The sequence below is a fragment of the Dermacentor albipictus genome, chromosome 2 (assembly GCF_038994185.2).
Source record: "Dermacentor albipictus isolate Rhodes 1998 colony chromosome 2, USDA_Dalb.pri_finalv2, whole genome shotgun sequence".
Lineage (NCBI taxonomy): Eukaryota > Metazoa > Arthropoda > Arachnida > Ixodida > Ixodidae > Dermacentor > Dermacentor albipictus.
Window position 1 is genome coordinate 12124093 of NC_091822.1, and position 13478 is coordinate 12137570.

General features: G+C 46.5%; 1 pseudogene; it reads right to left on the minus strand.

The window, feature by feature from the left end:
* LOC135908837 (glucose dehydrogenase [FAD, quinone]-like) overlaps positions 1-13478 on the minus strand; it is a 161673-nt pseudogene that overhangs the window by 49326 nt on the left and 98869 nt on the right.

Here is a 13478-nt window from a genome sequence, read left to right on the forward strand (position 1 = left end):
TAATATCATCAGCGTAAGCGACGAGTTGAACCGGTAAGGGGGTATAAAAAATGTCATTTATATAAACTAAAAACAACAGAGGCCCCAAAATGCTTCCCTGTGGTACACCGGATAAGATTGGCTCAACATCTGATGAGGTTTGATTTAAACACACCATTTGTTTACGGTACTTTAGGTAAGACAGACAGACAGACAGACAGACAGACAGACAGACAGACAGACAGACAGACAGACAGACAGAGACAGACAGACAGACAGACAGACAGACAGACAGACAGACAGACAGACAGACAGACAGACAGACAGACAGACAGACACATGGACGGACGGACGGACAGACAGACAGACAGACAGACAGACAGACAGACAGACAGACAGACAGACAGACAGACAGACAGACAGACAGACAGACAGACAGACAGACAGACAGACAGACAGACAGACAGACAGACAGACAGACCGACGGACGGACGGACGGACGGACGGACGGACGGACGGATGGTAAGACAGACAGACAGACAGACAGACAGACAGACAGACAGACAGACAGACAGACAGACAGACAGACAGACAGACAGACAGACAGACAGACAGACAGACAGACAGACAGACAGACAGACAGACAGACAGACAGATAGATAGATAGATAGATAGATAGATAGATAGATAGATAGATAGATAGATAGATAGATAGATAGATAGATAGATAGATAGATAGATAGATAGAATAGTCTAGAGGAATTTGAAATCCCACAAGTAACGCCGGAAGAAGTAAAGAAAGCCTTGGAAGCTATGCAAAGGGGGAAGGCAGCTGGGGAGGATCAGGTAACAGCAGATTTGTTGAAGGATGGTGGGAAGATTGTTCTCGAGAAACTGGCCATCATGTACACGCAATGCCTTCTGACTTCGAGCGTAACAGAATCTTGCAAGAACGCTAACATAATCCTAATCTATAAGAAAGGGGAAGCCAAAGACTTGAAAAATTATAGACCGATCAGCTTACTGTCCGTTGCCTACAAACGATTTACTAAGGTAATCGCAAATAGAATCAGGAACACCTTAGACTTCTGTCAAGCAAAGGACCAGGCAGGATTCCGTAAAGGCTACTCAACCATAGACCATATTCACACTATCAATCAGGTGATAGAGAAATGTGCGGAATATAACCAACCCTTATATATAGCATTCATTGCTTACGAGGAAGCGTTTAATTAAGTCGAAACCTCAGCAGTCATGGAGACATTACGGAATCAGAGTGTAGACGAGCCGTAAGTAAAAATACTGAAAGATATCTATAGCGGCTCCGCAGCCACCGTAGTCCTCCATAATGAAAGCAACAAAATCCCAATCAAAAAAAGCGTCAGGCAGGGAGATACGATCTCTCCAATGCTATTCACAGCGTGTTTACAGGAGGTATTCAGAGACCTGGATTGGGAAGATTTGGGGATAAAAGTTAATGGAGAATAGCTTAGTAACTTCCGATTCGCTGATGATGCTGCCTTGCTTAGTAACTCAGGGGACCAATTGCAATGCATGCTAACTGACCTGGAGAAGCAAAGCAGAAGTGTGGGTCTAAAAATTAATCTACAGAAAACTAAAGTAATCTTTAACAGTCTCGGAAGAGAACAGCAGTTTACAATAGGTAGTGAGGCACTGGAAGTGGTAAGGGAATACATCTACTTAGGACAGGTGTGACTGCGGATCCGGATCATGAGACTGAAATAATCAGAAGAATAAGAATGGGCTGGGGTGCGCTTGGCAGGCATTCTCAGATCATGAACAGCAGGTTGCCATTATCCCTCAAGAGAAAAGTGCATAACAGCTGTGTCTTACCAGTACTCACATACGGGGCAGAAACCTGGAGGCTTACGAAAAGGGTTCTACTTATATTGAGGACGATGCAACGAGCTATGGAAAGAAGAATGGTAGGTGTAACGTTAACGGATAAGAAAAGAGCAGATTGGGCGAGGGAACAAACGCTAGTTGATCATCATCATCATCATCATCATCAGCCTGGTTATGCCCACTGCAGGGCAAAGGCCTCTCCCATATTTCTCCAACAACCCCGGTCATGTACCAATTGTGGCCATGCAGTCCCAGCAAACTTCTTAATCTCATCCGCCCACCTAACTGTCTGCCGCCCCCTGCTGCGCTTCCCTTCCCTTGGAATCCAGTCCATAACCCTTAATGACCATCGGTTATCTTCCCTCCTCATTACATGTCCTGCCCATGCCCATTTCTTCTTGATTTCAACTAAGATGTCATTAACTCGCGTTTGTTCCCTCGCCCAATCTGCTCCGGACAGGCCGCCATTGTAATATGAACCTGGCAACGTTTAACGATAGAACGTTATCTAGTGAGGCGAGTCTAGCAGTGCTATTGGAGGAATTAGAGGGCAGTAAATGGGATATAATAGGGCTCAGTGAAGTTAGGAGGCCAAAAGAAGCATATACAGTGCTAAAAAGCGGGCACGTCCTGTGCTACCGGGGTTTAGCGGAGAGAAGAACAGGAATTCTATACAATTCTATAGAATTCTATAGAGGAATTCTATAGCATTAACGAGAGAGTGGCAGGTATTGTTGTGAAACTTAATAAGAGGTACAAAATGAAGACTGTACAGGTCTACGCCCCTACATCCAGTCATGATGACCAGGAAGTCGAAAGCTTCTATGAAGACGTGGAATCGGCGATGGGCAGAGTGAAAAGTAAATACACTATACTAATGGGCGACTTTAATGCCAAGGTAGGCAAGAAGCAGGCTGGAGACAGGGAAGTGGGGGAATATGGCATAGGCACTAGGAATAGCAGGGGAGAGTTATTAGTAGAGTTTGCGGAACAGAATAATATGAGGATAATGAATACCTTCTTCCGCAAGCGGGATAGCCGAAAGTGGACGCGGAAGATCCCGAACGGCGAGACTAGAAATGAAATAGACTTCATACTCTGCGCTAACCCTGGCATCGTACAAGATGTGGACGTGCTCGTCAAGGTGCGCTGCAGTGACCACAGGATGGTAAGAACTGGAATTAGCCTAGACTTGAGGAGGGAACGGAAGAAACTGGTACATAAGAAGCCGATTAATGAGTTAGCGGTAAGAGGAAAAATAGAGGAATTCCAGATCAAGCTACAGAACAGGTATGCGGCTTTAACTCAGGAAGAGGACCTTAGTGTTGAAGCAATGAATGACAATCTTGTGGGCATCATTAAGGAGTGTGCAATGGAAGTCGGTGGTAACTCCGTTAGGCAGGACACCAGTAAACTATCGCAGGAGGCGAAAGATCTGATCAAGAAACGCCAATGTATGAAAGCCTCTAACGCTACAGCTAGAATAAAACTGGCAGAACTTTCGAAGTTAATCAACAAGCGTAAGACAGCTGACATAAGGAAGTATAATATGGATAGAATTGAACATGCCCTCAGGAACGGAGGAAGCCTAAAAACAGTGAAGAAGAAACTAGGAATTGGCAAGAATCAGATGTATGCGTTAAGAGACAAAGCCGGCAATATCATTACTAATATGGATGAAATAGCTCAAGTGGCTGAGGAGTTCTATAGAGATTTGTACAGTACCAGTGGCACCCACGACGATAATGGAAGAGTTAATGATATCTTAGTTGAAAGCAAGAAAAAGAAATGGGCATGGGCAGGACACGTAATGAGGAGGGAAGATAACCGATGGTCATTAAGAGTCATGGAATGGATTCCAAGGGAAGGGAAGCGTAGCAGAGGGCTGCAGAAAGTTAGGTGGGCGGATGAGATTAAGAAGATTGCAGGGACAACGTGGCCACAATTAGTACATGACCGGGGTAGTTGGAGAAGTATGGGAGTTGGCCATTGCCCTGCAGTGGACGTAAAAAAAATTATGAGGTTTTACGTGCCAAAACCGCTTTCCGATTATGAGGCACGCCGTAGTGGAGGACTCCGGAAATTTCGACCACCTGGGGTTCTTTAACGTGCACCTAAATCTAAGTACGCGGGTGTTTTCGCATTTCGCCCCCATCGAAATGCGGCCGCCGTGGCCGGGATTCGATCCCGCGACCTCGTGCTCAGCAGCCTAACACCATAGGCACTGAGCAACCACGGCGGGTGCAGTGGACGAAACCAGGCTGTTGTTGATGATGATGATATTGGGGTGAGTCAACTATAGAATCTATTCTACTCGTCCACATGAGTGACCACTCGCTATAACGCAAACACCCGCGATATACGGTATACATAAACTGACGTTATCGTGCAAATGATTCCTAAAGGCTCTGTACTAGACATGTCCCAATAGGTGCCATTATGCCCCAAGAAACGTGCGCGGCAGGGCAATCTCTCGAAACGCGTTGTGCATATCCCACACATGTACATAATTGCCTCACCCGTGTTGTACCGGTAGTACTCGATTGCGCCCCTAATACCGGTGAATCCCTCGCCGAGGCTCTCGTTCAGATGCACCAGCGATCCAGCGGCCAAGGCATGGTCCTGCAAATTCTCGCCAACCGGAAGATCCGCCACCATGGGAATCTGCAGTATAGGAGCGTGAGTGTAACTTCACACAGCCCGCGCTGTAAGCGAGGCACTCCGACTCAGCTAAGTTAAATCTTGCCGAAACGCCACTCTGCTTAAGCATCTACTATGTTCTCTTGAAGCCGTAGTACGTACCCTAGTATTCGGCACAGGCACGTACACAGGATTTCTTTTCGGAGGGGGGGGAGGCAACCCAAGGTAAGTTTTTTATGCAAATCAGAGGGGAGGTACCTTTACTAGTACAAATGTGAATAATGCCCACCATTCGCCATAAAGACGCGCAAACCTACACAAGATAGTTGAAATAGGGTGTAAATCATAGGTACGCCTATGAGATGCACCTCTCCTTTACTTGGAAAACAAGAAACCACATGAAATGGACTCGCGCATGACAGAAGTGCAGGAAGAACACCTGAACACTGCCACGAACGAGTAAACAAGCGAAAGCGCCAAAGAAAGATTTCTAGCAGCGTTTTTGGGATTAGCTCTGGAAGAATTCTAAAGAAATATGTGTATATATACACCCTGTGTATACGTATATACACACACAGGTTGTGTATATATATATATATATATATATATATATATATATATATATATATATATATATATATATATATATACACACACAGGGTGTGTATTTGTATACACACACACACAGGGTGCTTCACCGAACACTTTCAAAAACCTTTAAATGTTGCTTGTAGCAGATATCACAATTCTATTTCATCAGCTGCTCTACTCGAAGCAGCGGACAATATTTGCACGCAAAATTTAGATAAAAAATTGACTATATAATAAAAATTAACCAATTAAGTTTTTAACTAACTATATTATGGCCCATGTTGCAATTTACAAATTTAGCCGTGTAGTTCGCAAGGTGGATACACTTGGAACGAATTTTAATACATACACCAGTTTCGAGATATAAATTCCAGAACTTTGCAGAGAAATTCCTTCGCGTTCCACTTAATTTGTTAGCATGACGTCGTTTGATGAACTGAAGCACTTAAGTAACTGGAATGCCAGTGCATTTCTCCGCAAAGTTCGGGAATTTATATCTCGAAACTGGTGTGGTCTTGAAAATTTGTTCCGAGTGGATCCGCCTTGCGAAGTTCACTGCTGGAATTTGTAAATTGCAATATGGGTCATAAAATAATTAGCTAAAAAGTTATTAGTGGATTCTTGTTATTTGTAGATTTGGCATTTCAATGTTTTGTGCAATTAGTGTCCGTCGCTTCGAGTAGACCGCCTCATCAACTAGAATTGAGCTATCCGCCGCAGGCAACCTTTCAAAAATTTTGCAAGTGTTCGCTGAAATGCTCTGTATATATATATACAGTAAAAGCTCGTTAATTCGAACCGCAAGGGGAAGCCGCTTCAGTTCGAATTAATGAAAGTTCGAACTAACGAAAGTGAAGGAGGGCAACAGTACACTGCGATTTGGAAGCAGTAGGGCATGTCAGAAAGTGATGGCGTGTGCCGCGGGCACACGCCATCTTCAAGTCGAAGCTCTGGGTCCGACTGTGCCACATCACCAATGTCCACCGAAACGAACGTTTTTCCTCCTCCTTAGCCGAGGCTTAACACCATCACAATGAATCGCGACGGCCGATACCTCCTAAGCTGAAAACAGAGGTGCACAACCGATGAAGACTGCCGAGACAAAGACGCTGAACATGTGAAGGTGGCGAAGGCCCTGATTCGTTGGTTCTTGATTGCAAGCGCAGCTGCGACGTACTTGATTCGCTGTGTTTTAGAGCTTGCCGTACCATCTCCGCACAACATTAGCAGCTGTACAAGATTCGCAAAGCCTCCGAGATTCACAACGGGCAAGAAGTCTCGGAGGTCACGCAGAACGGAGAGGCGGCAGCCACCGCTGCCTTCTGGCTGACCCCGCGTCGGTTAGATTTTTTTCCGCTTTTGCCTTCTCTCGCCGTTCTCTCCGTTTCGGAGGCAATACAGCCTTGTGTGTAGGTAGTAGGCGCGTTTCTCTGGCCGTGTGCCAGGCGAGCGTAGTTCGAATTATCCGTGAGGGAACCTTCTCGCGTTCGAATTAACGGACTTTTTCATACATAGACTTCTGTGGAGCTTGGCCGGACCAAATCGTACAGTTCGAATTATCCATAAATTCGAATTATTGAAGTTCGAATTAACGAGCTTTCACTGTATATATATATATATATATGAGAAGAGCGGGGTTTATTACTGATATCATAAGACGCCAACAAACACTCACACCAAGGACAACATAGGGGGAAATTACTTGTGCTTAATAAATGAAATAAAAAAACGATAAATTAATGGCAATGGCAGTGGATGAGAAAACAAGTTGCCGCGGGTGGGGAACGATCCCATGTCTTCGCATAACGCGTGCGATGCTCTAACCAATTGAGCTACCGCGACGCCGTCTTCTCATCCACTTTCTGGGGTATTTGTGTGTTACTATACTAGAACTAACCCTGGGAGCGCTAGCGAGCGCCACAACTCACAAACCTTGGCGGAGGATATGGAACATCCTTTCTACCACAGGCGTCACGAGTACGTGATCTTCCTATGTGAAGGTAACTGGTCAATAAACGCGCACATGCTACCTGAAGGCATCAATGTTGCAGAATTGGAGACGTTCGTTATGTAAGAACGAGAAGAAAGAGGGTTAACCGAGGGGTACGGTTTTTATTAACGATATTGTTACAGAAGGATGAAAGAAGAGAAAGGAAGAAGAAGATCACGGGACGCTGGCTGCTGCGTGTTGTTGGTGGTCAGGCATCATAACTATTCCGAATCATCTTGTATATGTATTGTAAGTACAATCTTCTATACTCCGAACATCCCCGTAACATATTGGTGAGTACTGCGGGATAACACGGCTGAAAATGGAGCTCCGCAGTGGACGTCTCATCACCGTCCGAAACATGAACGACGGTTAGCACGCGGGATCAACGTCCTTGCCACCTCCTCCGTCACCGTCGCCAGCTACGTCGCTGTCACCTTCGGTTGTGGTTGTGCAACCCAAGGATCATGCAACTTTCTGCGGAACCGATTGCGCCGACGTTGAAGAGTGGGTGGCCATGTACGAACTCGAGAGTGGAATCAACAGATGGGACCTTACGCTTATGCTAGCTAACCTGTTGTTGTTCGGCGAAGGTGTGGTACCAAAACCACCAAGAGGAGCTAACCAGCTGGGACCAATGCAAAGAGAAGCTGACAGAGTTGTTTGGCAAACCAGCTGGCTGTAAAATTGTCGCAAAGCAGGAACTGGCCTCGCGTGCCCAATCCTCCACGGAGTCCTATGTCTCGTACATTCAGGACGTGCTGGCACTTTGTCGTAAAGCCGATCACATGAACAGAAGCTGAGAAGGTCGGGCACGTGCTTAAGGGCATCGCTGACGACGCCTTTAGTCTGCTCATGTGCAAAAGTTTCTCTACAGTTGATGCTAACATCAAAGAGTGCCGACAATTGGAGCAGGCCGTAAGCCGACGCGTCTTGCAGCCCTTCGCCAGACTTCCCAATACTGCCGCAGCGTCGACGTGTGAAGATCACCCGCACAGCAGCATACGTCGCCATCAGAGGACGTGGTGCGAATCGTTCAACGTGAGCTGGATGCGATGGCGCCGGAAGCTTTCTTTTCGCGTAGCCCTGATGCTAGCCACTTTTTCAGTTCCCCTCGTAAAAGCAATAGAGGCGAGGAACCTGAAAACATTGGTTTGCGTTCTGTCTGTGGTGTCGCCAAACCCAGAGCCAACGAACGGCCTTCTACAATTTTGGCTCCACCCCAACGCTTCTCTCCGCGTCATCACAACCCGACTGAGCGGGGAACTGTGGACGACGAGCCGATATGTTTCAACTGTCGCCGCATTGGTCATGTGGCCCGATACTGTCGCAACTCGTGGCCCTCAACACCTCGCACGCCGGCCAACCTGAGCCGTTTTGACAGAAATGCCCGCAATGTTCCGGCCACAGCGCCGACAACTCTGCTAGAAACACGTAGTACAGTCGCTCACCATCGCCGCACAGACACCAGTCTCGTTCACCGCAAACACGTCGCCTCTCAACCCCTGTGGCTTTTGGCCGCACCATTCTGGAAAACTAAGAAATGCAGCCTTTGGAGGTGGCGCTGCATTGCCTACTACTGCAGCAAATGCTCTGTCTGTGCCCAGAAGAAGTGTCATCATCATCATCATCATCATCATCATCATCATCATAATCAGCCTGACTACGCCCACTGCAGCGCAAGGGCCTCTCCCATACTTCTCCAACTACCCCTGTCATGCACTAATTGTGAGCATGTTGCCCCGCAACCTTATTCTCATCCGCGCACCTTTCTGCCGCCCCCTGCTACGCTTCCTTTCTCTTGGAATCCAGCCCGTAACCCTGAATGACCACCGGTTATCTTCCCTCCTCATTACATGCCCTGCCCTTGCACATTCCTTTTTCGTGATTTCAAATAAGATGTCAAGAACTCGCGTTTGTTCCCTCACCCAATCTGCTCTCTTCTTCCCCCCCCCCTGACGTTATCCCCCTCATTCCTCTTTCCATAGCTTGTTGCATCGTACTCAATTTAAGTAGACCCCTTTTCGTAAGCCTCCTGGTTTCTGTCGCGTAGGTGTGTACTGGTAAGACACAGCTGTTCTACACTTTTCTCTTGAGGGATGATGGCAACCTGCTGGTCATGATCTGAGAATGCCTGCCAAACGCACTCCAGCCTATTTTTATTCTTTGGTTATTTCAGTCTCATGATCCGGATCCGCGGTCACTACCTGCCCTAAGTAGATGCCCTTACCACTTCCAGTGCTCGATACCCATCGTAAACTGCTCTTCTCTTCTGAGACTGGTAAACGTTACTTTATTTTTCTGCAGATTAATTTTTAGACCCACCCTTCTACTTTGCCTCTCCAGGTCAGTGAGCATGCATTGGAACTAGTCCCCCAAGTTACTAAGCAATATCATAAGGCAATACTAGGCAATATCATAAGCGAATCGCAAGTTTTTAAGGTATTCCCCATTAACTCTTATCCCCAATTCTCAATCCAGGTCTCTGAATACCTCTTGTCAACACGCTGTCAATAGGATGCGTTGTTGGGCAAGTTGGTTCATTGTTACTGGAAACATTGGTTGCGCTACTAGACAATCACATGTAAGAAGACAGGACAGGCGCATGTCCTGTCTTCTTACATGTGATTGTCAAGTAGCGCAACCAATGTTTCCAGTAACGCTGTCAATAGCATTGGGGAGATCATATCTCCCTGCCTGACGCCCTTCATTATTGGAGTTTTGTTGCTTTCTTTACAGATGACTACGGTTGCTGTGGAGCCGCTATAGATATCTTCCAGTATTTTTACATACGGCTCGTCTACACCCTGATTCCGTATTGGCTGCATGACTGCTGAGTTTTCGACTGAACTAAACGATTTCTGGTAATCCTCATCAGAGCAGGATTGGCCCACCCTGGTGCAGTACTTGCTCACAACCTCATATATGAATACAACAATCAAACCCCGGCTCTCAGGCCCCAGCATCTGCGAAGAAACTGACCATGGCGGTGGTCAGATCTGTGACGCAGCAGAGGGTGCTAGGAACTCTGGAGACCGGACAGGCCGCCTTTGGAATCTGAACCTGGTAACATTTAACGCTAGAACGTTGTCTAGCGAGGAGAGTCTAGCAGTGCTATTGGAGGAATTAGCGGGAATTACATGGGATGTAATAGGCCTCAGTGAGGTTAGGAAGACAAATAAAGTGTATAAAGTGGTAAAAAGCGGGCACGCCCTGTGATACCAGGGCATAGCGGAGAGACGAGAACTAGGAGTTGGATTCTAGATTATTAAGGATATAGCTGGTAACATACAGGAATTCTATAGCATTAATGAGAGGGTGGCAGATCTTGTTGTGAAACTTAGCAAGAGGTAAAAATGGAAGGTCGTACAGTTCTACACGCCTACATCCGGTCATGATGACCAGCAAGTTGAAAGGTTCTATGAAGACGTGGAATCGGCGCTGGGTTAAGTCAAAACAAAATGCACTATACTGGTGGGTGACTTCAATGCCAGGCTAGGCAAGAAGTAGGCTGGAGACAAGGTTATAAGGTATGGCATAGGTTATAGGAATAGCAGGGGGAGAGTTATTAGCAGAGTGCAGAACGGAATAATTTGAGGATAATGAATACCTTCTTCCGCAAGCGGGATAACCGAAAGTGGACGTGGAGGAGCCCGAATGGCGAGACTACAAATGAAAAGACTTCGTACTCTGGCATCATAGAAGATGTGGACGTGCTCGGCAAGGTGTGCTGCAAGACCGCTGCGAGATCTTACAATAGGATGGTAAGATCTCGAATTAGCCTAGACTTGAGGAGGGAACGGAAGAAACTCGTACATGAGAAGCCGATCAATGAGTTAACGGTAACAAGGAAAATACAGGAATTCCAGATCAAGCTACAGAACAGGTATTCGGCTTTAACTCACAAGTGTAATTGACGTTAAAATAGACGGTGTACCTGTCCAAGCACTCGTCGACACTGGAGCCCACGTCATGTGACGAACGCTAGGCTAAGTAGACGTTTAAAGAAGGTCCTCACCCCAGCTGCTGCCCGAGTGCTTCGTCTGGCCGGCGGTGGCGTGCTGGTTGTTCTTGGAAGGTGTACTGCGTGTTTAAGTATCGCCGGCCGCCCTACTTCTGTTCTGTTTGCTGTGATCGTCTTCCCTCATAACGTTATCCTTGGATTGGACTTTCTATCCACTCATTCTGCTCTCATCGACTGCGCGACCAGCGTTCTTCAGTTAGAACTGCCTCAACTCGCCGATGCTCCGAGCACCGCCCCAGCAGGGGCGTAGCCAGGGGGGGGGGGCTTAGGGGCTTCAGCCCCCCCCGAAATTTTTTCGTGCTGTCCATGCACCGCCGATCGAAGCGACCCCCGGCGTTGGAAATCACTCTGAATTTTGCCTAGAGTGTCTTTTTGACGCTTGGAAAGACATTTAACCGCGAAGATTGCGAACTCGGGCTGGATTTCGTGGAAACGCCCATACACCGGCATTCACATAACGCGAAGCAGTTTCATCCGAGCACAAAGTTTCAAGGGCGCTTTGATGGTGGGCGGGCTCGCCGCGGCATCTCACTGAGGCCACGGAATCTATGGAGCAAATGGATATCAATTGCGAAACTTTATGGGTATAAATCTCATAAGCTCTTGATGTGAAACGTGCATTGACATTTCCGAAGTTGTGCTTTAAATTTTCAATTGCGGAACTTTGTGGGTTTAATGTTGTTATAAACATCTGACGCCAAAGGTCCATTGACTTTTCTAAAGTCTTACATTGGAACATACAACGAGACAAGCCAAATCAACACACTAGCAGACGAGTTGACAAAGCACGCAGCGAGGTCCAATGAGACGATGTGTTGGGGTGGTTCATTTGTGCCGTCATGTCACATAAAAAAATATCAACACTTTTTTAACCTACGCCAGAACATCCATGTCAAGACACTAAAGCCAGCCAAAGTAACTGCGTTCTTACTTATTTTTTCTACTTTGACTTTTTCTCGCCGAGGACACATTGAGCCTCTTCATTTTTTTTTGTATTCAATTCAATTCAATTCAATTTTGTATTAAATTTTGTACTCTTCAATTTTCGCGTTTGTATATCCCATTGTATCTTTGCATTTCTAATGTACGAGGGCGAGTCAAATGAAAGTGCGCCTACCCTAACCGCGCAATAATGGTTCGGTTCATTATCTGCGAGGCATGCGCGTAGGAGAACGACATGTCTCATTTACAAAAGTGACACGCAGGTGTGAAGATAAATGTTCTTTAATGCTCTCATAAACTGGGTTGAATATGGTTGCGTCACATAATGGACACTTCAAAAGTTGAACAGCTCGGTGTCGCGAAGTTTTTGACAGCTAAAGGTGTTTCCAAAACAGAAATTAATCGCCGTATGGCTGCCGTTTACGTTGAACACGGCATTTCATTGACCACTGTGAAACGCTGGAGCAAACGGCTTAAAGGACGTTGTAAACACATTCCAAGACCGGGCCAAAACCGTCGTGCATTCAGCCCCCACACAATTTCAAAGGTTCATGAGCTGATGAAACAAGAACGGACGATAAGCATCGATGAACTGGCAGACCGTCTGAACATCAGTCATGGTTCGGTTCACGCCATAATTCATGAGCTTCTCGGTTATCGGCTCTTTGGTGCGCAATGGATCCCCAAGATTTTGATCCATCGCGAGAAGACGGAGAAGTTTCGCGCTGCCTTGACTCATCTGATCGGGTATCACAATGAGGATGACGACTTCTTGTTTGCAATTGTGATCGGGGACGAACCTTGGTGCCACTACTACGAGCCTGAAACACGACGGCAATGCTTACAGTGGAAACATTCGAATTCACCACGCCCAAAGAACGCAAAGGCCATCATTTCCGCTGGAAAGGTGTACTTTTCTTTCGGTCGGCAGGGTCCATTACTGATAGAATTTGCTACATCCTGAGAGGCTATCAATTGTTTCCGATATTGTGAAACGCCAGAACGGCAGTGTGTCGCAATCAAGAACGAACAACGTGGAAAATTGACGAATGGGGTCATCTTGTTCCACAACAATGCCTGTCCCCACGTCGCTTATGTGGTCAATACAAAACTGGCAAAGTTCAAGTGGGAAACGCTGCAGCATCCGCCATACAGCTCAGACCTGTCACCTTGCGACTTCTACATTTTGGGGCAACCGACAAAACAGCTCAAGGGAACCAGATACAGACTTTTTGAAACACCAACCCAAGGAGTTTTATAAGATGGGAATCACGCGGCTCGTTAGTCAGTGGGACAAATGTCTAAATTCTCATGAAGACTACTTTTAAATAAAGTACCCCGTTGTTGGATCACGTTCATTTGACTTGCCCTCGTATATCTTGCAGAATTCCTGCTTTTTATGCATGCCCTCTGTTGCGACTATGATTTCGGTGCAATTACTCACGA